This window comes from Propithecus coquereli, unplaced genomic scaffold (genome assembly GCF_000956105.1).
Source record: "Propithecus coquereli isolate 6110/MARCELLA unplaced genomic scaffold, Pcoq_1.0 Scaffold214, whole genome shotgun sequence".
In the NCBI taxonomy this organism is placed as follows: Eukaryota; Metazoa; Chordata; class Mammalia; order Primates; family Indriidae; genus Propithecus; species Propithecus coquereli.
In genome coordinates, this window is record NW_012146523.1 from 5,196,305 (window position 1) to 5,222,160 (window position 25,856).

Here is a 25,856-nt window from a genome sequence, read left to right on the forward strand (position 1 = left end):
CGGGGTCTCGCCTTGTCACCCAGGCTAGAGTGTAGTGGCGTCATCATAGCTCACTGCAACCTCAAACCCCTGGGTTAGAGCGATCCTCTTACCTCAGCCTCCAGAGTAGCTGGGACTATAGGCGTGCGCCACCATGCCCAGCTAATTTTGTTGACCACTCTTACTCAGGCTGGTCTTGGAATCCTGGCCTCAAACGGTCCTCCCGTTTTGGCCTCCCAAAGTGCTAGGATTACAGACGGGCCAAGATCAATATCTTTGAAGCCAAAGTGTTTTCCCTAATCATGTGACTTTTCTAACCTATTCAGCTAAGCATTCTGAACCCCCCAAATCTTATTCTAGAGTAATTTGTCATCCTTAAGTAAAAAGCTTAGTGTGTATGCTGTCATAATTGTCACCTAGGGTGATACCTTTAAGCCCTAAAGGAAATAAATGGGCACAGTTGTAATTTACATGCTCACTTCTTTATTCTTTTTTTTTTTATTATCATTTTTTACTGTTGTCAATAAAGAAAGATACACTTCTGTGACTTCCCAGTCTTCTAACAGTTTAAGAGAGCCTTAGAATCATTTTTGGCATTTCAGGGCTTGATAGACATGACTAATAATGTCTTTCATGATACAGGAATTGTTTTGCTGCTTGAGAGTGCTAATGTACTTAAAATTAATGGAAAGAACTAATCTACTTGAGGTGACAAGTCAGAGTGTACAGTGAATTAATTGTATGCTCAAATTTTTTTTTCAAAACAAGCAACGATTTTATTTTCTACCACAGAATCGAGAATTTATGGTCGGGTCCCCCGGGTAACTGGAGCTCCACCCCTTGGCATGTGCATATAGTATTTTTTGTTGGGTGCATTTCACAGAGTAACTACCTTCTGTTTAGCATTAACACCCGATGGGAATGAGGTCAGCCATCACAACTGTAAACATCCAGACACTGTGAATTGGAAATTTCCATTGAAATGCTACAGTAGCACTGATTCATGGCTTATTTTCCCACCCCCAGCTATTCAGTTTATGTTACCATCACCATAAATGTTTCTGGCCTTATCATTCAAGACCTTTGTCTTCTTAACTGAGCTATAACATATGTTTCATTACTTTTCCTGTCCTACTTCAATCTCTAGAAAATTGCATAGATTTATTTGGTATGATTTTCCCACTGACCCTAACCTCCTAGAATGCCACCTTCTAGTCTTCCTGAATCCAGACCCCACTTCAGCCCCAGCCTTTCTCTGGAGCTTTCTCTGACCAGTTTGGAGACCACCTTGACTACATCATCAGATAAAGAATGTATTCCCAGTATCCCTGGAGTATTGTCTCATCTTGTTGTTTTTCTATATTCATATCTACTCACAATTTAGATTCTGATCTCCTTTAGGGAAGGCTTGCTACCATAATTTTATGTATTCCTTCCTTATTCAATATATATGACTGTATATAGTAGTTGCAGCAGTTGTACAAATTGAAAATTAATAATTTAAGTCTAATTCTTTGCCTTTATGTTAGTCTGATACTCCAAACCAGAGGAGTGTAAGCTTATTGAACACAGAGGCCATGGTAGACTCAACTTTCAGTCCCTAGCACCTACAGCCTGTCATGTGGTAGGCAGCCAACATTGTTGAACTGAACTGAGTCATCTCCAATAACGGCATCCCTGTTTAGAAAAGAGAGGTATGACATAACTTCCCTTGATAAGTTGGCTTCTTGACATTCTTTGTGTTTAACTTAAGTCTGCGGTCCTCAACCCTTGGGCTGTGGACTGGTACCAGTTTGTGGCCTGTTAGGGACTGGGCCACAGAGCTCTGCCACCTCCCCGCTGTGCTCCTTCCACCCCAGTCCATGGAAAAATTGTCTTCTGTGAAACTTAGGAACTGGGAGGCTGCACAGCGGGAGGTGAGCAGCGGGCGAGCGAGCAAAGCTTTGTCTGCATTTACAGCTGCTCCCCATCACTAGCATCACCAGCTCTGCCTGCCACTCCCACCCCAGGGGAAAATTGTCTTCCATGAAACTGGTCCCTGGTGCCAAATAGGTTGGGAACTGCTGTAAGTTATTCTATCTGAGACAGACGTTGAGGTGGCTTCTGTTTGGCTTTGGCAAAACCTTTGTATATCAATGTTAACTTAAACCATCACCTGTAATGAAAGTTGTGTTATTCATGTACACAGCTGCCAATTTTGTTTTAAATATTTTAAAATATTTTACTATTTTAAAAAATGTTATCCCAGGATATTTATAAGAACAGAACATATCCACTGAGAGCTTTAAGCATAGCTCTTAATACTAAAGCTTTAAATGGAGGTGTGTTATGTAGCTACATTTCCAAATTTCTCATCCTGAATCTCAGGTTTATCTAAAGAATGCTGGAATCACTAGCTAAAAATGAGTAAAAGTGAAGTCGTCACACTTCGATTAGCCTGGCAATACTTGTATTTTTTCTGTGAGACACAGCCTCCGTCAGGCCCCTCCGGTGGCAGCCCCCACCACTCCCACCCAAAACTTCTTTGGCATTTGATATGGTTGGTGGCCTATGAACAAGCTGTCTAGACGTGACTTTAAAACTCATAAAATTACATCTTCATTTTTCCTGTTATCAGCAGGGACATTCCAAGCATCAATGTGGAGAAAAAAAAAATCCACTAAAAGAAGACCAACCTGGAATTTCCAGGTGACTGGATGTTAATTCCCATTATTCATGGAATATAGATATAAACATAAATACTGAGATAAAATGTATTATAATGCCCTCAAAAGAATAGGGGCTGGGGAAGCTAGAAAATACATAACTCCTTTCTCCCACCTCCAGTAGTAGGTTCAGTGGTCTCCACAACCTAAAGCACTGAAAGACCCTTCCCCCACTGTACCTCAGACCTGAGGAATCTGTTGGACATAGTATATAGCCTGGATTTACACTCAAGTAAATATGCTCTGTGTGTTCCGAAAAAGGCCAATATTTATATATCAAGCTCACCAAGTTAAATTTACTTTCCCACATTAAGCCTGCATGATGAATGGCTTTATCTTGCCTATTACAGCCTGTTAAATCATAAATCCCTAGGTAGGAGAAAGAGGAAAAAAATAACTTGAATGCAGAAAGCCACTGAGGGACAAACCATTACTATTCAGGATGGTTACACTGCATCACATTTGCTAACAATAGTATGGAAAGTACTTTGGAAAAGCTATTTACTCTTGTTTTCTTTCTATTTCAATTTCTGTTGTTAACAACAACAAACAAGGAACATTGATATAGGAATATCTGACTAACCTGATATTTCTAGTTCCCTATTTTATTACCTACATAATATAGTGTTCCTTGAACCAATTTTACTTATATTCTTATTTCTTAGGTGAATGAATGAATAAACATGAGTGCAAAAATATTTCCATGTTCTGGTTGAAATGCTCCCTCCACTTACTGAAATTTTAACCCATTTCTGTTGTAAGAAAATTCTCTCAGAGAGATTTTCTCTTGTCTTTGGTTAGAATTTTTTTTTTTTCTCTCCACCATACTTCCATAGAACTTTGTATTTTGTTCGGGTAACTGTTTTATTTGCTTTGTATCAAAGGCATATAAGTAATATTTGTGATCACCAGTAAAATATCTTATTCAATTCTGAACTACTCACTTAGTGCTTTTTATGCTGCTTTCTTTATATTCCACAAAGTGGAGGATAGGGCATTTAGAAGGAAGGGTAGTATCAGGGTGACCATATAATTTATTGTCCAAACTGGACACTTTTGAGAGTGAAGGGAGAGGTATTAGTCATTGTGCTATACATAATGCCACAAGCCAGGGCACTTCTGGGCAAACCAGATTTATGGGATCCTTAGGAAGCATGAATGATAATTCTGGCTTAAATAACATTGAAACATGAATGAGAGTTCATAGTGCAGAGGGCTCTGTGTTCAGATCTGTTTTCTGATACCTTAGAGTAAAATAGATTTTAGTGGAATCTTGTGAATAAATATGTTCTTAGTATTGCTACTGGGGTTAAGTATTTAAAGACAAGAGAATTAACATGTGTGCAACTTATTGGATGGTTCAAGGTCTAACTCTCACAGGTGAGAATAAAAATAAAATAAAATAGGTGGTGTCTATCGTTTGGATTGATTCTGTATACTGATGGTGTTCGTGAAATAATTGTTTAAAGCTTAGCATCATAGTTATATACATATATGTGTCCATTGATAGACAACAAACTACTTGAAGACAAAAAATGCATGTGATTTATATTTTTATCTCTTATAACTTTTTGTATGTGCATAGTCGAACATTGCAGGCTGTGAAATTGTATGAAATCTTGGAAAAGTTCTGCTAGTTCAACCTTTGCTCAATGGAGGCTCTTCAGTAAAATTCTTGACCCGTAGAACTGATTCTTTACTTATAAGGAACTTTTTTCAAAAGAAGCCAGCCCATTTTTGAATTGACATAGTTGTGGAAAAATACTCCTTTAACTTAAAACATGTCTTGTTATAAATTTGCTTTGACGTATTTCTTGAGTACAAACAAGGCCTTGTGAGTCCACCTGCTAGTCCTCATTCGACCTTCTGGATCTAGCTAGCATAAATCTAAATCCCCTTTCTTTCAAATAGTTGAAGTCTGTTCTCATGGTCTCCTGAGTTTTTTCTTATCAAGCTTTGGCTTTTCCAGGTTTTTAAATCCTCTCTCGTATGACTTACTTTTCAAACTAATTGCTATTCTGTTCATCTTTGAAAGTATCCTACTCTGAAAGTCTCTCTTAACAAGAAATACCCAATTCAGAGCTAAATCTTCCAGCTGAGGTCTGAGCAATCCAGAGTATAGGGTTTTGTTATCAAGGCTGTGAGAGTGTCTTAGAAAAGGAGGCAAAGGAAGGCTGACTTCTACTCTGCACTCCAGCCCACCCGGCTACGTGCCCTTGCTGTGTCTTTGCAGAGGAAGGGCTTCCATTTTCTTATTAGCACAAAGGCATCATATGGGCTTGTCAATATAAAAATCTGTTCCTTTGACCTTGTCTCACCTTGCTTACTTCTTGGACTCTGTACATCTTTATAATATAGCCTAAGATTTCCTATGCTGTTTGGCAATCACATCATTTGTGTAATATTTTTGACCTTGTGGCTAACTAAAGTCCCTGGGTCTTATTTATATGAGCTTCTGTTAAGCCAAATTTCTCCTATTGTACCTGATATTTATATATGTCATTGAAAAGGATAAAAACTTTCCATACAGATTTTCTCCCGTATTGACTTAAAGTCATTAATAAACACTGTTTGAAAATATTTTTTTAACCAGCTATTAATCCATCTCACTACTCATCATTTCTCTCTGTTCTTTAAAAGGATGTCTTGAAACAGTAAAATCTTTCACTGAGCTTATTTATGTCTGTGGTACTTCTCTGAATTGCTCAGGTTTTGGCAACCCTATCTAGGCAAACCAATGTTAATTGTGGTAATAATTTCTTCTTTTGAGGCATCCACAATTTATTTAATATGCATATTAAAATGTAATTGAGGCTTGATATCAAGCTCACCAACTTCTGGAATCTGTGTTCTTTCCCCATTAGTCACTATCTATTTCTTTTGAAAACCAGAACATTTTTTTTTCTTTTTTTTTTTCTTTTTCTTTTTCTTTTATTTCAGCATATTATGGGGGTACAGATGTTTAGGTTACGTATGTTGCCCTTGGTCCCCCCAAGTCCGTGTTTCAAATATGTCCATCCTTCGGGTGGTGCGCATTGCACTCCTTGTGTATACAAATACCCGTCCCCTCCTCCCTCCTCCCCCCTCCCCCCTGCCCAACATCCAATAGATGTTATTTTTATATGTGCATTTATGTATTGATTAGTTAATACAAATTTGGTGAGTACAAATGGATCCCATTCTTCTGCTCTTGTGGTGCCCCACTTTGGATAATGGGCTTAAGTTTAATCCAGGAAAGTATAAGAGGTGTTTCTTATGATTGAGTAATATTTCATTGTAAACATATGCCAAATTTTGATAATCCATTCATGGATTGACGGGCACTTGGGTTGTTTCCACATTCTTGCAATAGTGAATTGTGCTGCCATAAACATTCGGGTGCAGATATCTTTATCGTAGAATGGAAAACCAGAACATTTATTTTTCTCTAGTCACCTGGCATCTTTCCTATTCTCCTTAAATCTTCAGGGAGAGTCTGTGCAGATGACTACCCAATCACTCATTTCATCCACCTACCCCTCTTAACTCCTTTTCTGGAGCATCACAGCAACCAAAGAAGAAAGACTAGAGGAACCTCCACGGTGTGTCTGTGACTCCCCATTCTCTGGAGATTTCTAGGAAGAAAGAAGGTACAGAACTCCCTTCTCAAAGGCATTAGACAAGAATTAAGGGACAAGCAACAGAGAAGAAGACTTACTTTACCTTAAACATTGGGATAGGTCAAGATGATGACTTTTGAGATTTTGTTAGGAGCCCCCATCTTCCTACCTGCTGCTTTTGCTCTTTGGAGGGTTCCCAATTCTGCTGACTCAATTTAAACTTGTTTTTTTCTATATGGGTAAGGTGAATGCCTGCCAATGTTGACATGTAAAAGAGAAATGCTACTTGTACTTTAAGAAACTTGAGATTAGAAAGGACCCATTCTCATCTACTAGGAGAAGAACCAGCTTATTCACAGCTGGCATAACAGTATAAGAAACACCCTTTCTATGCACCTATGGTTTCCCATTCCAGAAAAAAATCCAATAGCTTAATCTCTGCAAGTCACTGCAGGAGTACTCAACAGTGACTAGAAAAGCAAACTTTTATCTGACAGAGGAAGACTAAACACATTGTATCAGTCAGGATATACTAGACTTTGCTGCAATAACAAATGACCCCTAAAACTAAGTAGCTTAAAATAAGATTAATTCTCACCCAGGCTCTATAGTTTCTGAGGGTTGGCTGGAGCACTCTTCTCCATGGCATTATCATCCTTACTACAAGGATCAGGGTGACAGAAAAGCCACTAACTGGAACAGTGGTGGTTGCTGTGACAGAAAATAGTGTTGTGAAGTGCGGACTGGCTTTTAAAGCTTCTGTCCTGAGGTTACATGCAACACATTTCTCACATTTTAATGACAAAAGTAAGTCCTGCTTAACTTCACATAGGCAGGAAGTACAATGCCAATATGTGCATGAAATGAGAGAGAACTAAAATATATGTAAACAGCCAAATGAACCAGTTGAAAAGGTTTTTCTATTGACGTAGAAGCAATGGAATTGACACGTGAAAACTTTACCAAAAAAGTAAGAGGATTTTTTTTCAGGAGACATAATTAGAATCCCCACTATTCTAAAATTAATTTTAAAAATGCTTTGCAAATTTAAAAATTCAGAATAATTTGAAAGGAAAATAGTCTCTTCTGAAAACTAAATTAGATTCCTAGAAGATCAAGTATAAAGATTATCTCACAACACGGAGCAAAAATACAAAGGAGCAAAAATACACAGGAACAAAATGTTGAGTAAAAATTATGAGACAGAAGATAGTTCCAGGACACTTGCAATTAAAAAAATGTTCAGGAGAAAAAACAAAGCAGATGGAAAAGCAAAAATAACAACAAATAAACAAAAACCAAAAGAAAATTCTTTGAGATAAAGGCTTGAGATTTCTGTGTGAGGAATTTCAAGGTCCAGGAAGATGTCCAGAAGAAAAAAATTGGGGTGTGTATATGTATATATACATATGCATACATATTTATTTGTTGTACATGTATGTACATATACATGCACACATATATCTATACATATTTTTCTGTTTGAAATATTTCAGGTCCATGCAGGTTTCCTGAAGATAAAAAAGTGTGTGTGCATGTACGTATATATATATATGTGTATATGCATATGTTCGTATGTATGTACACACATATGCATCTAGACATACACATATATGTACACACATATACATATTTTCACATGTACATAATTGTATAAATACACATACAGATATATGTATTGAATATTGGCTTGTATACACTGGAGCTATATGTAGTGGGGTGTGTGCGTATATGTGTGTGTATAATGGGGGTGTATATAAACAGGAGTATACATAGGTAGACATATGTACAATCCATATTTCCTAGTGAAATCCTGGAAGGACAAAGACAAAGAAATTTTCTAAGCTTCCAGAGAGAAAGAATATATTTCTTAGCAGGGAAAGAAAATCAGACAAGCACTAGCCTGTAACCACTGAAGCTAGAACAATGGGATGTCCAGGGACTATTGAGGGGAGGGGGAGCAGCCAGGATGCCGTCTGACATTTCACCCATCAGTCATAGAAAAAGACATGTAAAGCTTCAGATCTTATACTGTATCAGTGAAAATATTTGGTGAACTAATATAACCAAATGAAATCTTCTCCAGAATGGACTTTTCCAGAGAGGGGAGATAGTACAATGAACAGCAAATTTCACAATGTATAGTTAAATATTTACTCATCAGAATAGCCCTGTAAATTTGGTACTATTTTTTTTGCCCAATTTATAGATGGGAAAACTGAGACTTAGAGCGACTGGCATTCAGAGTGACAGAGCTAGTATTCATACTGAATCTGTTTGTGTGCAGAGCCCAAGCTCTTCCCTACTTACTCATATGACTTTCCTTGAAGCCTTGGATAAAAGGAGAACTGCTTAAGTAAAACATGGAAACCAGGAACGACAAAGGAAAAGATAAACACTTTGTCAGCAAAAAATGTTTGACCAAAGAAACCAAACACAAAGTCTAAAGATCAGAAATAGACTAGGGAAAAATATTGGTAACACAAGATAGAACAAAAGTTCATATAACTCATGGTCAGACTAAATGATATCAAAAAGTAAACAAATAAAAAGGGTGAAGTATATGAGCAGACAACTCACAGAAGAGGAATGCAAATTGCTGATAATGTAGGAAAACATCCCCCATCTCATTTGTAATCTGGGTAGCACAGATTCCAACAATGATGGGATACAACTTTTCAGTCTTCAGATCGGCTGAAATTAAAAGCAGATGTAGCATTCATCATATGACTAGTGAGGACTCAGTTATGTATGAGTCCGTATTTATATTTATATATATACATACACATGCACACACATTCATATGCTTGTAGTCACATTAGAAATTTTTACATTATGGAAAAATAATCTGGTGGTATCTATGAAAATTAAAAAACATACACACCCAGAAAAACCTTTTTGGAAATAGAATTCTTCAGAAGTCACAGCATATTACATTAAGATATTGATGTCCTGGTAGATGTTTAACCACCGTCTTTCCAGAACGGGTAAGGAGAGGAGGAGGGAAGGAGGGAGAGAGGAATGAAGGGAGGAAAGAAAGAAATCTAGTTTGTAGCACTTGTCACCTTCCATGCTGTAAATACTCCCACCATGAACAGGTTCACGTTAGTAGTGTGCCATCACTAAATACAGAGTTAGGAAGAGATGCACACAGTTGGCCACACCAAGTCCGTAGGAGCAGGCTCCAACACACCACTGCATTATAACATGTGCACATGGACCTCAGTTGCAGCATTATTGTGATGCCATATATCTTTTTTTTCTGTATTCTCTCTGTATTGTTAGAATTGTTTTAAAAAAGCATTTAATACTTTTTTGAAATTCTTATAAAATTTTTTAAAGAATGAGATTCACTATATGTTTTACAGTTACCCCATAAAGTTTTTCAGTATTTTAGCTCTGATTTATTTGGATCTGGAGTTTCAAACTCAATCAGCCAAGTGCTCTATTACTATTTCCTCATCATCTCTAGATGCCGTAAAGAAATCTGATGGCTCCATTAATAAAATGAATCTTTAGCACTTCAGGGTTGCCAAAGGAATGATAGATAACTTCTTTGCTAACCTTGGAGGATCTGTGTGTGATTGTATTAAGGGAGCTGGCAGGTTTCCTTTCAGTTTTAATTTCACTAGAATTCAAGTTCCATGAGGGCAAAGACCATGTTTACCTTATTGCTAAAGTTTTTTTCAGATGCTAGCACAATTCCTGGCACTTAGGAATTACTTAATAAAGAATTAAAATAATCACTTAGGAAATAAATAAATAATATTCTCTTTGTTAAGCTTGACCCTTTTTATTTGAAAACTAGGATAGAGAAAATCATAGCAAGAGTTCTGCTTTTCTGCTATGAACATTGGCTGTATTATTAATACAATTAGCTGAACTATCTCTACCTTTGTTTTTCTTTTTGGATTGAGCTTTAAGAAAACGACTCATACAAGAAAAAGGCACTTATATTTCTTCATACTTTTCTCAAAAATCTTTGATTTTTTTCTCTGCTTTAGCCTTCCTGACACTTTGTATGCATCCTTCACATTAGACATTTTTTTTCTTTGTGCACACACTTTGAAAATGGAAGCCTATCAGATATCTGCCTGTGCAGCCACTTGGTTGGTATCTTATTTAAAAAATTTATTCCTGTTATGTTAATTTGCATCTTTATGATATTATCAGAATTTCTCCCTTTAAGAATCTCCTGCTTCATTTGAGCCACCTTCCTTTTAAATTTCTCAAGCTATGATGTCACGGTTCTATTTGCTTTGGTCTGATAAGCAAAGAATTTATGGTCTCCCAGCATGCTGAGCCTACTGGACATGGGTATCACTAGATATTGGTCTGCTTTTCTTAGTTTTATGCCTATCTTTGTTCATCACCTCAAAAACCCTTGGTCTGTCATATACGGGACAGACTTTTCATTGTCCCTTCACAGTTTAATGATTTAGGTAGTAGTTGCCAAATGCCTACTACATGTTTGTCTGAGTCAGTATTGCCTATTATAAGCTCCCAGGAAAAAAACACATGTCAAAGTATCTAATACAGTGCAGTTCCTTTGGGCACTTAAATTGTGTATCTGTGTGTTTGTTGTGTATGTGTGTAAAGAGAACATCTTATTTACATGTTTTTAAAGGAAAAAGGTCTGAAATAGGTTGATAGTTAAGTAACTCTAAGTCCTTTTAAAATAGTGTAGCATTTGTGAACTGTGTGTGAGTGAGCCAGTTAGGGTAGCATCTCTGGAGGGTTGTAGAATAAACCTTAGGGTAGTGCACACAGCCACTCCTTAATGTTGTAGATCTACTTTCCAAATTAGAAATTAGCCATCAGGGGTTTCACAAATTTTGTCATATCTCTAGACTGCTTGTTTTCTTTGTTTTGCAAAAGCCATGAAGAGAAGGGTAATTAGGTAACTTGGAAAGGGAAAGAGGGAATGTTCTGTGCTAAATAGTCAGGCAGACAGAAGACATGCATTTTTCTGTTGGTGTGAATGTTAGAGAAAGTGAAAACCTAAATATGAAGAAAGTCCACGTGGAGTTTAGATGCTCATAAAGCTGAACACGTGGCTTTGAGTAGAGTCCCATCTAACACACAAACACACACATACACACACACACAAGAAACTTAGGCTATCATAAGGCCTAATCGGGTTTGTATTTATGATCATGCTTAGATCGTGTAGTGACTGATGACAATGAAAAGTTTGTGAATGTGGCACGTAACTGTACCTAGCTTTTTGAATTTCTTTCGCTATTGCTCTGGCTATTGTTTAGGTACATATAAAAAAAGGTAATTGTTTTAATAAACAGTTCTATTTTATGAGAAAAACCTTACCTAAGTGAAATGATTGTTCTATTTATATCTCTATTTTAGCCCACAAAGCCGTTGTTAAGCCACTACTACTCAGCTTGCAACTGAATATCTGAATTGTAACCATAGCATTTAGGAAGAAATAAATAGCCTCATTATATAAAGTCATGCCTATAAAATGACAGTAAACGTCATTGTAATTAACTCTCACACTCTGATTAGTAACATATAAACCTGCCAAAGAATCTTTATCCTGAAATCTGTGGCCTCAACGTTCCATTGTCTAAGCTCAGGGGATAGAACTTCAATCTCTGCAGAATTGGGACTATTCACTGAGTTACTCTCTCCTTACCTGCAAAAAATGGACATACGGTAGTCTTCCCTTGTCCGCATCCCAGGCCCCCAGTGGATGCCTGAAACTATGAATAGTACCAAATCCTATACCGTATATGCTACTTTTCCCTATACGTATATATGTATGATAAAGTTTAATTTATAAGTTAGGTACAGTAAGAGGTTAACAACAATAATAATAAAATAGAACAATTATAACAACATACTGTAATGAAAAGTTATATGACTATGATCCGCATTTCTCTCTTTCAAAATATTTTACTGTTCTGTACTCACCCACTTTTAGACCGTGGTTGATAGCAGGTAACTGAAACCACAGCAAGTAAACTGTGGATAAGAGGAGTCTATTGTGCTCTTTGCCTCTTGCCAGATTCCCAAGGAAGAATGAAGTCTTTAAAGCTCTACAGAACATATATCAATAATCATTCTAATTTAACACTCTCCTTGGGCAGACAAATAGGTCCTATGATTTGACAGGTTCCTTTTCATCTCTATTACTTATGATGGAAATGCATAAATCCTACGCTAACCAGTTCATATGTTAATATCTTCAACAGGATCTTTGATAGATCTGCCAGCCTGGATGGAAGTGATTTCTAACCAGCTTCATATTCCAGTTATGTAACAAACTAGAAGGGTAAGGAAAGCCCAATTTGGGCTTTTCACTTGGCTAGGCATAGTGATGAATTCATCTCCACTTTCTCCCATGAGAGTACTGAGAAGAATTTTAAGAGATTAAAGTATTTTAAAATAATGACCAGACATAAATTTGAGCCATAATTCGATTTAACGCCTACTAAGTGCAGGGCATTCTATTAGGTGTTTCTTAGGGGAAATGTTTCCAAATGCTGATAATACTTGTTCTCTTCCCTCAAGGAGTTTAAAATGTAGTCAAGGATGTAAAGGAATACGTATTTAATACTAGTAAAAAACAAACTGTGGTAAGCAGAGCATGTTGTCAAAGGGAGATTAACTCTGATAGAATCAGGGGTAAGTAGATACAGAAGGTGATTTGAAGCAAGTCTTAAAGACTTTACAGTTTATAATTATTGTTATTTCTGCAGTTTTAAGTGGTAGCTAAGGACCTACCTAGGTGGAGGTAAAAGTGGTCAACTGAAATTTCCATTTGTTGAATGAGTGGATTGAGTCAGTGACTGACATCTAATTGATATTAAGTCATTAAACAAATGGGAAAACTTAGAAAACATGAATGAGGAAATGGAATTAGATAACTCTCTGAGAGAAGAACCAAGACTCTCTAAGCGTCTTCCAAAAGCCTACTCTGAGGCTGGTTAAATAGTGATGCCATACATGTTTAATATAGACTTTTTGAATAGAATGATCTCAATATGGTGATCATGGAGCCTGGATAGGAACTTGAGAGAAGAAGGGGACATATTAGAGCACTGAGTCTTAAACAGAGACAAGATGTGGAGAATAGAAGAGAGGGAAGGATGTGGGGTACAGATGAATGAGAGATAGTAAGTGATGAACACATTTTAACAAATAGGGCCCTGTTTTCAGGCCTATATTTAAGGGAACTTTCAGTTTTGTTAAATCTTTACAACACTGTCTTTTACTTTGTATTCCAAATATATTATGCAGTTTTGCTTTCATAGAAGATAATGTTGGATTCCTGAGTGTTTTATCTTGACAGTGTTGACATACATAAGCCCTGTTTACCTAAACAGTGGCTTGGGATAACTTTGTTTGTCTACCTAAATAGGATAACACTCTCTTTCTGCAGACATCAAACATATTACTTGTGATCATGAGGGATGTTAGTGTCAGGACCGTCACAGGAAAGAAAACAAAATTCTAATTTTATATAATGAATCAGAATGCAGGTCATTTTATACAGTAGGTTTTTTAAAAAATTAAAATTAGTTAATCCTTTGGAGCTCATTGAAGAGTATAAACTTTCCTTTGGACTTTATGCAATAAAGAAAATCTGATAGTGTTTTTCTTCTCATTTTATCAGTAGGTTAAGACACAGTCATATCAAGTTCATCAGACTTTCACAACAAAAATGACACCACCCTATTAATTAATATTGAATATATTGATCAAACCAATACAGTATAAAAGAACTTCGTAAGCCAAGAGTTTAGTAGAAACTAGAACTTCATGAAAAAGTTTGCAGGTCAGGAGTCAGGAAACTTATTTCTTGATTCCGACTTTGCTACACACTAACAGAGCCTAGAATAAACTTTCTGAATCTCTTTGTCTGTGTCTGTAAAATTTAGGATTAAACATTTGTTTCTTGGTTACAAATAATAATGATAAATGCTTACTGAGCACTTACGTTCTGTCAGGCACTATGCTAACACTTTCTTTGGATTATCTCACTTAATTTAAATAACAGCTTCTTTGAGGTAAAATCATCATTACCCCAAATTGTCAGCTGAAGAAATGATAACACAAGTAGACCATGGCGTAATACACCAGGCAGCACACCAAGTGCTTTTGATGTATCATAGTCTACTTTGATGTAATCCTCTCAGCAGCCTTAAGGTCTATGTCCATTTTAAATGGGAAGAAGTGAAGACTCCAGGAAGGCAAATGATCTGTCCACCTTCTCCCATAAAAGTATGGCAGATCCAGGGCAAATATACAGGTTTCCTGACTCCAAGGCTGATACTCTCCACTATATCTGCTTACATTAAAACCATTGAAATCTGACATTTTCCATGTCTATAATTGTATCTGTAGAAGAAACCTAGGAATTTGGCAACAGAGAGGCCCAATTCTGTCTTATTTGCCTGAACAGTAATTAAAAAGTTATGTAGTTGCCAACATTTTAATGTTAGTAAGATTCCCATAAATGATCTAGATTTTTGGTTTCTTGTGAAAAAATAGGAAGATCTAGCATCTCTGAGCCCTAATAGCCTCATGGCAAGTAACCACTGGGACTGAATCACACGCCCTCCAGTTACACACAGTGCCCCTCAGCCCTCTTCATTTGTCTGGGTTATCTCTGGGGCTTTTGTGTTCATATGTTTTCTGGGTTGAATGAAAGATTTCTATTTCTCCAAAATCAAGGAATTTTAAGGTTTGCAGCACAGCACAGCAAGTTGGTCATCCTACTCGGCTTCTTTCTCATGGTATCTACAGGAATGAAAGGCCCAGTGGTATGATTTCTCTTTCACAAAGCTTTTACAGACAGAACATTTCTCCAGTGTAAGTGACATTTCAAATTCAGTAAGGCAAGCCAAGTCATAATTGGCCCTGCCACCGTTCAGGTTTGACGTTGGCACCTCATGTGTTTGCCCTGGTTGAGTAATCTGTTTGCATCTGAGTAGGCCACATGCAGACAAAATGTGAACTCTGTTTATATTCATTTCTTGCCTGGGAACTTGGTTCTTCTGGGTCACAGCTTTGGGACAATTGATAGATTGGAAATTTACCGGTATAGACTTGGATGCAAAAATTTCACTTCAACTCATTTTGGGAGCTGACCTTACTAACTTTGCTTGGGCTACAGCAAAGGGGACTTTCTCATTAACAGCTCCAGTTGATTAGAGCAATTGGATGAGCATCATGTCTGAATGCGAGATGTTCAATGAAGTCGAGACATTTGGCGATCCTATTTTACATATGAGGCAATGGAAACCCAGATTGTCTAAAGTTAGCTAGATAAGCAGCTATTATATGACAGAGAAATCTGTCAGTAATAAGCAGAATTCTCTCTTATTTCCTGGGTGCCTCTCCCAGCCAAGTCACAATCAGTTCCACTCTCACCATTTCTAGGAAAGACAAATATATCTCCCCAGCCCACATTGCCCGGGCCCTCTCCATTTTCTGTGAGCAGCGGTATGCAAAGGGCCAAGAAGGACGGGATCAAGCTTAGGAGACTGAAAACTCTTAGGTCTGTTCTGTGCCTTGTCCTGTGGGCCAACCACAGCGGCTTCCTAGGGCCCCATTCCTCATTGTGATGATCTTTCAAAATCCTTGCAGTATTGGCACCCATAAGCTGCATATTAAATAAAATCTTACATTTAAGAACTTGAGAGCCCTCATTCTTCAACTATAGAGCTAGGAGGAGATAGGAATGCTAGAAGTCATTTAGATAAAACTGTCATTCCAGTTGTCATTAGACAAGGACAAAGGCATTTTGGGAGTGAAGGAAAAGAATTGATATAAAACTAAAGTGGAAGGATGTTAAGCCGCCTTTGGAGTGGAGACTGGGCAGATTTAGATGTGACTACATGTAAGATACTCTTTAATAGTCAGTTACTTGAGACATTTATGGGAATACCAAGGGGCGATGTTTAATATTGTAACTTGCTACTGATTAAATAGCCAATGATAAGTTCCATGAAAACTTCAGTACAATTTGAGATAGTATGGAATATTTTTATCATGACTCTTAAGAATGTGCTGAAGTCTTCCTTATGCGTGAGTAATATTGTTGGCAACATGAGATATCACTTTCATGCTGTAATGGCACTCATGCATGCACAAAACTCAGACAGCGAATTAGCCTAATGGAATGTGTTTCCTTTTTCCCTTTTGCCGCAGTTCTTTCAGTAGACATGTAGCTTTGAAGGTGACTGTAATTAAACATTCCATTGGTATTGTATTTCTCATGTATATGTGAGAAAATTTATCAGTGAATTTTCTCCCCTAAGAGAAGAGACCCCTTCTGAATTGACCAGATCATCGAGTACTTCATTTGGAGAGTTGATTGCTCTGGCTGTTGTGTCTGTTTTCAACATATCTTATGCAAATTTTCTAAGTAAATTTGACTGTCAGATGAAGCATTTCTGTATGAATGGAGGTGGAAGTTAGAGGAAGATCATGAGGCTATGTTATGTGAGCCTTCATAGTTGGTGCGTAGAGATCTCTGGTTGTCATTATTGCTTCTCTTCCATGTTCTTCTTCATTCTGGCTTTTATCCTGGCCATTGTGACAGCTGTTTGTAATTCTGTTTGCAATTTATTTCTGGATGAATTACGCATTGCTCTGTCTGCTTGTCATTGTTGTGGCCTCTTCAAGTTCTCATGTGACAAGAGGAACAAAACAGTCTGGGCTCTGTAAAGGACTGGACTTTCTATTCAGATTAGAATTATTTTTAGAAAGCTTTTATAGAATCTAAAGTTTCCTCAGTCAGCAGGATTTATATAGTGCCATATGTCGGTGTGCTTTTCTCAGACAAAGCCTTGGAAATGCTCTTTGAGAATCCCGTGGCTTGTGGGAGGCTACATTCTGTGGGCAGGCTGCCCCATGCACCTGAAGCTACACAAGGTTTCTGTGAGGTACTGAGAGCATTAGGTGTTTGGTGGCCATTTGCTCTTGAGGCACTAGGCTCAACTGGGAAGGGCCACAACTATATTGCTGTAAACTGTTAGCAGCCAGGTTGAGGTTGTAGAGTGATCTGTTTAATCAATACGTTATCTGGATGTCAGTTGTAAAAGGCTTAGAAATAATGCAATAAAATACTCAGCTTTGAAATAACACTGATTGTCATTTCACCTTTCTTTGATTCAGAAGGTCCTTTAGAATCTTTGTGTCCTTGGGGAGCTAGTTAATAAAGATTCCAGATCTAGAATGTCTGATAAACCAGTCTCTATCCAGTTAGGAAGGGAAATAGGCAAGTGGAAAGGCCCCCTGGCCCAGGACAGCAATGAGAGCCCTAAGTGAAGACAAGTTTGTAGCTAGCAGTATTAGTATTCCTCAACATCTGCCCCTTTTAAATGTCCCATGAACATTTCACTTTTGTAGTATAAGATGAGTCAAGGTAGGACCTCCTCTTTACCTGTTTTGGGCCCTCACTTATCAGCACCCTGTTCTGTGATGCACGTTGAGGTGCTTAAAAAGTCAGATGGCTACTGATTTGTAGCAAAGGCTCAAGGTTTTCAGGAAAGATCTCTTGGTTATGGGCCCCACATTGGACTGTCTAGCTCATGTAGCTCAGTTTACCTCTGACTGGGCTCTTACCCAGAAACAGGCTAAGAGAACATATCTGATTATGTAGCATTTCACATCCTCCTGGCCTGGAGTGTGTAGCATGTGCCATGTGACTCAGGCCCTGATGTGGTGCCCTGTCTCAGTGCCAGCATCCATTCTGGGCTTCCAGGCTCATCCTTCAAAGGGTTGAAAACAACATCACTATTTCTTTCTCTTAGGAGCTTTCTCACCCTTGACAAGCCTGTGGGGCAAACAGACCTGACCTCTGTGACCTCTTGTCTATCAGCCCCGAATGAATGAATATTCACTCTACAAAGCATCACACCAGGCATTGTGGAAAATTATAGAAGAAGGGGGTGATGCACTACTGGCCTTTTGGCATCTTTCGACTTTCAGGAGAGACAGAACCAGCACATAGCAAAATATATGAAAACTCAAATGTCAGCTGGATATATATATGTTTATAAATTCAATTGGCATAGCCTAGAAATATATATTTATGTATACATGTATCTATATGTACATAAAGGTAAAGCATTTCTGAAGTGATGAGGGTTAAAAAAACATAGTTTTCTATTGTCTTAGTTTTAGTCCCCCAGAAGTAACCCTGAGACAAGGATTTGAGAGCATGTAATTTATTGGGAAAGTATAGGAAACAAGAGGAGAGGCAAAGAAAGGCAGCCAATAAAGGATATGTTATTGAGCCAGCTTTGACTATGGACAGCTGGAGCTCAAGCCTATGGAAAAATTCTGGGAAACAGTTTAGAACATTTGCTCAAAATTATGCCTTGGCCTCCTGTCAGTCACTGGTTGAGGATTCCTTTCAAGATGAGTTAATATCCAGATAGATATTCTTGGACTTCCATGCCCAGACAGAGTAGTTTCAGGGGCGAGGGGGTTGGAAAAAACCCTTATGCAAAGAGATGCAGTTAATGGTAGAGTTGGCCTTGGTAAGACCCAAGGGTTGTGGTGAGGTACTGACATTCTCTGCTACACTTACAGGTATTAATGAGAGCAGTGGTATGGAAAAGAGAGGAGAAAGGAATTTTGAACATTGAGGAAACCACCGTTTATGAAGGTGCAAACGCTGTGGTGGTGACATTCAAGCCAGAACCAATAGACTTCTGTATGCTGGTTTCTCAAAAGTGTATGGCTCAAGTGGCATAGGGAGGAAGGTTCGGCTACCAGACTGAAGATGGAGGGCAATTTGTGGTGTGAAGATCCAGATTGTGATGTCTACCCAAGTTAGGATGCTTCATGATCCACTAGACATGTCTCGCCTGCAAATCATATTGAGGATAGTGGGTGGGTTAACCACACTGTGGGTTGTGGAGAATGGTCACTTTATCTGTGGCGTGAAGTCCTGATGCATCATGGGAGTCATTTCAGAAGAATGAGAGCTGATTTTTATTGGGATGCCATGGGTCAAAATGTCCTTTCGTCAACTCACCTAGGTTGGAGAGGTGGCCAACAAGCACTGGAGGTTTTATCCCAGATCTCCCACTGTGTTTATAAAGGATGAGACTGACAGCATTGGGGCCAGGGACATGGGGGTGTTTGTGATCAGTAATCTAAAGTGGATCTGATATAATATAGCCTCCTCTTGCATTATATTGTATGTATGTATCTTCTCTGGGGAGTTGGAAGATGGGGAAATTAAGACTGTTAAAGGCTGAAACAACACAGAGGGCTCTTGTTCATCTAACACCGGTTAGTTGTTAACGTATTGCTACAGAAGGCCTGCACCCCACCTTCAGCAAATGCCCTCTGCAAGGACTCCTGCGTGTCGATCTTTGTTAATGGAAATGTCCTTGTGTTTTACCTTTCAGCTGCCCTGGCAGATGTGTCCAGGTTTGAGCTCCCTGAGAGTGCAGCTCAGGGGTTGGTCACTCTTCAATATATCAAATCATACTCTCTGATATGTTCTTTTCCTTTTGTTCCTAGCCTGTCTTTAGATGTGAAGTAGAAAGATCTACAAAAGAAATGTCAGGGTATGTTGATAATTTATTGACAGCTTTTGTCTGAGCATGAACATAGGGCAATACCGTGATGCTTGCATGCATTTTTATGTACTCAGTAGCATAGAAGGATCTATGGAAGAGAGAAGGGAAGGTATATCAGGCTTGTTCTCATTAGGAGACAGAAGCTACATTAGTTACTTTAACAGAAAGAATTAATATAGAGAATTATAACCAGGTATTGGATGACCTAAGAGGTACAAATGGATACTGAGGTTCACAGTAGTAAACTGTGGCAAGCAGCTATACCTAAGCTTCCCTAAGCAGCTTCATAGGGAAGAAATTAATATACTTAAAACTTAAAAGGTGTTGAATGAAGGGTCCTGCAGATGCGGGAAACCCAGCTGTTTTAGGAAGGGGCACTGGAAGGCTGGCTGTGCTGGTGTCTCTGAAGGAGGTATAATAGAACTGATGCTGGAGATTGAGAGAAACTACAAAGTGGAATCACTCTTACCAGAACCAATTGCTGCTTCCAGGGAAGGAAGTATTGCCTGGATCATGCTGATGAGTAGGAAACAAATAAGGAGCCCTGTTCTCTTGCCTCTAGACACACTCCGACACCCCCTCTGGCTGAGCCTAACTGTGCGCCAGCAGGCCCAGGAGAGGTGTGATTTGCAGCAGCAGTCCCCACCAGCCTTTTTGGCACCAGGGACAGGTTTCATGGAAGACAGTGGCAGGGGAGAGGGAGGTTGAAGCTGAGGTGGTGATGCAAGTGATGGGGAGTGGCTGTAAATACAGATAAAGCTTCACTTGCTCCCCCACCACTCACCTCCTGCTTTCAGCACCCCTCCCCTTCCTAGGTTTCATGGAAGACAATTTTTCGACAGCAGGGGTTGCAGAGAGTGAGGCATAGGATGGTGGAACTCTGTGGCTGGTCCCTTTTGTATCAAAGGAAAAATTTTATAAAATTTTGTGATGGATATTTTGTAAATAAAGGTACATTTAGTTATAATTGCCCATTTTCCCTATTTATCGTAACTTTTGGGACACCCTGTATACATATAAAAAGTGGCTGAGATAATGAGGGTTGTTACTCAATTATAAAAGTAATCGTAACAGTAGACTGTATTAGAAACTTGGTTTGGATGAATAACCTTAAGGACCCTTCCTTGGTTGGGAGACGCGGGGGTAGTTGGGTTCTAAAGCCAGGGCATTAGGGGGATCTCACAAATAAACACTGGAACCATTTACTAAGCCTGAGAGCCTGTTGGGATGAGAAAACAAATTTGTCTCTTATCTCATGCTCACTCTGTGATATACATATGCATGCTGAGTGGAACGCAGGTGGAAAACCACATCCCCCACTCTCCATATTGTTGGCTTCTCTCCTCTCTTCTCCTGCCCTCTCACCAAGCAGAGAGAAAGGAGTTCACATAAGTTAAGTGTCTACAGCTTCATCTCAAATTGCACCAGGTGTGCGCTAAGCACTCTATCTCATTCTAAGTGTTACTTGGTGATCACATTGACCCTGGAAGTGGCATTATTATAACTCCTTAACAGGAAAGAGATCAGATGCACAGGAAAGTTAATTAATGTGCTGTGGACTGAGCTGGGGAGCAATAAGACCTGGACTTCAAACACAAGTATGTCTTGCTCCAGAGCCTATGCTCTTGTGTTTTGTTATTAGCATTGCCCTGCTCCCCACTCTAAAGTTTCTTCCCTGATTTCATGTGTAGGGCAAATCCTGTGATCTCCTACAGCAAAACTAGGGGCCTGCTCGAAACCAACTCTAAGATACAGTAATCCTGCACTGTCCAATATGGTAGCCACTAGACACATATGGCTATTTAAACTTTAATTAAAATTAAGTAAAATTTAAAATTTAGTTCCTCAGTCACAGTAGCTTCATTTCAGGAGCTCAACAGATAACAGTTGTTTAGCAATTTTTATATTAGACAGCACAGAACATTTCTGTCATCACAGAAAGTTCTACAATAAATCAATAATGAGTGAACAAAGCGTTACGCAGAAACCTACTTTCCAAACCTAGCTCTGCACCTTACTAGTTGTGCATCCATGGGCAGGTTACTTAACCTCTCTGTGCCTCAGTTGCTGCATCTGTAAAACAGGATAGTCAAGAGAGCACCTCACAGGGTTCAGGTGAAGATTAAATGAGACACTATTTGTAAAGTTATTAGCATGGTGCCTGACACATTGTGAGTTCTCAATATGTGTTACCTAAAGGGGGAAACAGTGTCTATCTTAGTCTATTTTGTGTTAACTATCAAGGAATATCTGAGGCTTTATATCAAAGGTTTATTTGGCTCATGATTCTGATGGCTGGAAGGTTCAAGACTGGGCCAAGGGGGAGCTGGCATGTGCAGAGATCACATGGTGAGAAAGGAAGCAAGGGAGAGAAGGGAGGTGCCAGGTTCTTTTTAATAACCAGCTACTACAGGAACTAATAGACTGGGAACTCACATACCCTGAGGGAGTCCATTGATCTATTTAGGAGGGATCCACCTCCATGACCCAAACACCTCCCACTAAACCGCCACCTCCAACATTGGGGATCAAATTTCAACCTGAGGTTTGGAGGGGACAACCATCCAAACCATAGCAGTCTCTTAGCGCTAATATGTGATTTTCTAAACACTCTGCCTTACGTATTTTCCCCTTGAAATTTTTATATGGGGAAGGTAGGAAGGAGTTTGATGTAGAAGGAGGAGGATCTTGATAATTTATAACTGGAGTGCTTCATGGAGACAAGGAGTGCTTCATTAATTCACAAGATTTTTTTATTTAACAGACATTTCTACAGCTCACACCATGCTCCAATTCTGACCTAAGCACTGGACATATATTCCCTTACTCCATCCCCCACACAAGCCTATACTTCATTTTCAATACTCTCCACATTTCTATACCTGCCACATTTTGTGACTTACCTTGATAAGTCTTGAGGGAGAGGGAAGGGGCTGATAAAGATGAAAGAATAAAAGTCTCCCCTTAAGGCAGAGGGTAGAGAAACAAATAACTGTAGAGGGTATATTATCTTAGGCTAGATAATTTTGCCTGCATTATTTCATTTCAAGCAACAATTCTGTGAGATAGGTGATAATCTCCCCGTTTTATAGAAGTGGAAAAAGTTAAAGACGTTTAATAACTAGCCCAGCATAGCACAGCTAGTTGAGGGTGAGAACTGGGATTCTAACCCAGTCCTACTTCCAAATCTTGTACACTTTTCATTACATCATAATGTTTGTTAACAGGGAAAGTAACACATTTGCATTTTAAGTATAAGGTATAAATAAAAGAATATAGATACATTGCTCTGGGGGTTAAGAGGAGGAAGGGATTACTCCTAACCAGTAGGATTATGAGAGGCTTCATTGAAGAAGGAGCATTTGAAATAGGACCTGAAAGTGAGGAGGATGTGGGTCTGGGGGGAGAAGATTCCAGGCAGAGAGAGAAGCACAAGCAAAGGCTCTGGCAGAACCCAGATACTGGGTGAAGGTAGCAGTGATGGACTGAGGAGGGGGACCTGCCTGGGTGGGGAGCAATATTTAGTCACCAGTACTGTTTAGAATTGCCAGCTCATGGTCACAGTAAAAAGCAGACTGACTCTTAGTTTTATATTGCTTTTAAATTCTCTACAGATAATGTGCCTGCTTTTATTATATGTATCCAGGACAGACCACTCCCATCAGCCTCTACCCTTTGGTATGCCAATGGTGACTGGCTTTGTTTGAATACGTTTCTCTTGAATGCCTTTCTCTGTACATCTTTCTTGGCAGCACTCCAACTTCTGTGATTCCCAGCCTGTTTTCTTCACTGTGTGCTCCCTACCCTGTGTTCTAGGGAGACACATTCTGTGAAGGACAAAGAGGTAGGCCTGGGCTTTTCTGTAAGCTTTGGAAAAGGGTCATGAGTAGAGCCAGCTGCTTCTCATGCTCCAGGTCTGGAGTTCTTCTTTCCTAGGTAGGAAGCCTGGCTGAAATAGAAACTTTCTCTAGGATCTAAGTGATGCCCTAGAGTTAACAAGCAATGCTAGATTGAACCAAAGGGCAGGGACCATGGGACTGGAGGAACCTTCTAAGAGCTTTTGTCACTTAGTGGGAAGTTGAGAGTGGGCTGATTTGAACATTGAATCCCTAAAGAGAAGACCATGTGGTTGTTACCCACCCTACCCCATCCCCTTGGCCTTTCCTTGACTACACCCCAGGGCAAAGGAACAAGGAGGACCTCCTGCTAATTTTCACCTGCGTTTTGCTCTTTGTTATGTAGTATTTCGTGACACGATCCACTCAGGAGAGTTGGAGCGAGGCTGGCTGAGGTTCTCAAGGAGCTGAGTTTTGAGTTCAGGTGCTCACTTGGCAGTGGAATGATGCCTCCTGACCTTTCAGACCTTTGAGACCTCTGGGCGGTCTTAGAAATCACTTCGAGCCTCCAGTCCAGGATACGACTGCCTAGGGGAATTCCAGGGAAAGGTGGCAGGTAGAGTATCCTTTCTGAGTTTTATCCCCTCGTCCTCCTTTCCCTCCTTTCTTTGTGTCTGCATTGCTCCGTTGTGTCTCCTCCTCAAGATTCCAGAGACCATTGATGCCAGGGCATTTATTTTATGTTCTTGTCAACAGAGGTACCATGGACTGTGAAGTGATGGATACCACAACGAGCTCACTGCAAGATCTCAAAGATTCCAAGCCACTGGCTGTTCCCAGTCAAATGCCACCCTTCTGGAGAGGCGGCAGGAAGCGAGCTGGCAGGAGGTGAGGAACCACCCACTCTTCCCTCTGGCCCTTCACTCCATCAGCCTTTAGCTGTTGGATTGTTTGGGCCCACGCCTGATGGGCTCTTTCCTGTGTGTCCTTCCACAGGCCCTACCTTTTGGCCAGAGGACAGACCCCTTCTCAGATGTCCCAGGGAGCCGCTGAAGGATAGTGAGGAAGATGCTGCTGATCCACAGGAGACAATCACAGTAGCTGAAATTAAGAAATACCTCAAGTGAGACTCAAGCCCAGCGTCCCTTCAGACGAAAGTTCTCTGACCTACAGTTCTGGACTGGACTGTTTTTCCTTTGCTATTATCTGTGTAACACACCGTTCTGAGCGCTTTTGACTAGTTGACTTTTTTTTTTTTCCTGCCTATTCTTTTTCTTTTCTTGGCCCTGGGAATTATAAAAAAGAAATTACTTTAAAAAGTATAATTCTATGCTGAAATTAGCCTTGTATGTGAACAAAAGCTGTTCCTAGAGATTTTCTGAATTGCAATCCCAGGTTACCTGGTAAATGGGGCTGTGGTTTGATTTGTATAGTACTGATCTGTAGATTAAAATACACTTCCTTTCCTTTATTTTTTGTTTGGATCCAGGTAATGGCCCGAGTCACATTTGCTTAGCTACCGAAGCGATCTGAATGTGGTATCGCTTGGAGTTGAAATATAATCAAACATACATTATACCTGGGGCTCTTGCGCACTATTTGATATATGTGTTACACTGCAAAGAAACACAAACCTTGTAGGTTGAAATTTAATTCCTGTTTGATCCTGCAGCTAGAATGGTGAAGAAATTGTAAATATCAAAAGTGCCTTCAAATACCCTACATGGAAGGTAGTCAACAGTAAGTGGATAGTTTCAGAATGCCATTTTCTAAGACAAAGTGGGAATTGGAGATCAACTGACCTCATCGGCAGTGTTGTGCAGGTCTGTCTGTCTGGATCTGCCCATTTTGGAGGAGTTAAAGAACAAGGCATGCTTCTGTGATGGGGTTTATGGAAATTGTGGTATTTCTGTCTTCTGTAACTGTGCCTGCCTTGCAATAAAACACCATCAGTTGACTCAGCAATAAGGTCTCTGTCAATTTCCTGCAAAACTGTGTCCTTAGTGGCTTTGTAAGAAAGTCCAGTGTAGACCTTGGAGTGTTTGACCTGCCAGAGATCTCAGCTAGATTCAGCATTACTGCTCTCTCAGAAATGGCACTAGAGCCGTCCATTGTCTACACATGGGGTCATAGTCATATGGTCGACTTCTCTACTTTTCTTGTTATAGT

General features: G+C 39.4%; 1 long non-coding RNA gene across 2 annotated transcripts in view; it reads left to right on the forward strand.

Moving 5' to 3' along the window:
- Positions 1 to 25,652, forward strand: part of LOC105810533 — a 54,269-nt gene extending 28,617 nt beyond the window's left edge. The window contains exons 1-4 of one of the 2 annotated variants that reach the window (XR_001137499.1): positions 6,254 to 6,313; positions 24,094 to 24,303; positions 24,444 to 24,575; positions 24,684 to 25,652. This is a non-coding gene — a long non-coding RNA (uncharacterized LOC105810533). Of the gene's footprint in view, positions 1 to 6,253; positions 6,314 to 24,093; positions 24,304 to 24,443; positions 24,576 to 24,683 lie in introns of those variants that run through there. The other variant, XR_001137500.1, reaches the window with a different exon arrangement.
- The last annotated feature ends 204 nt before the right edge of the window (positions 25,653 to 25,856 follow it).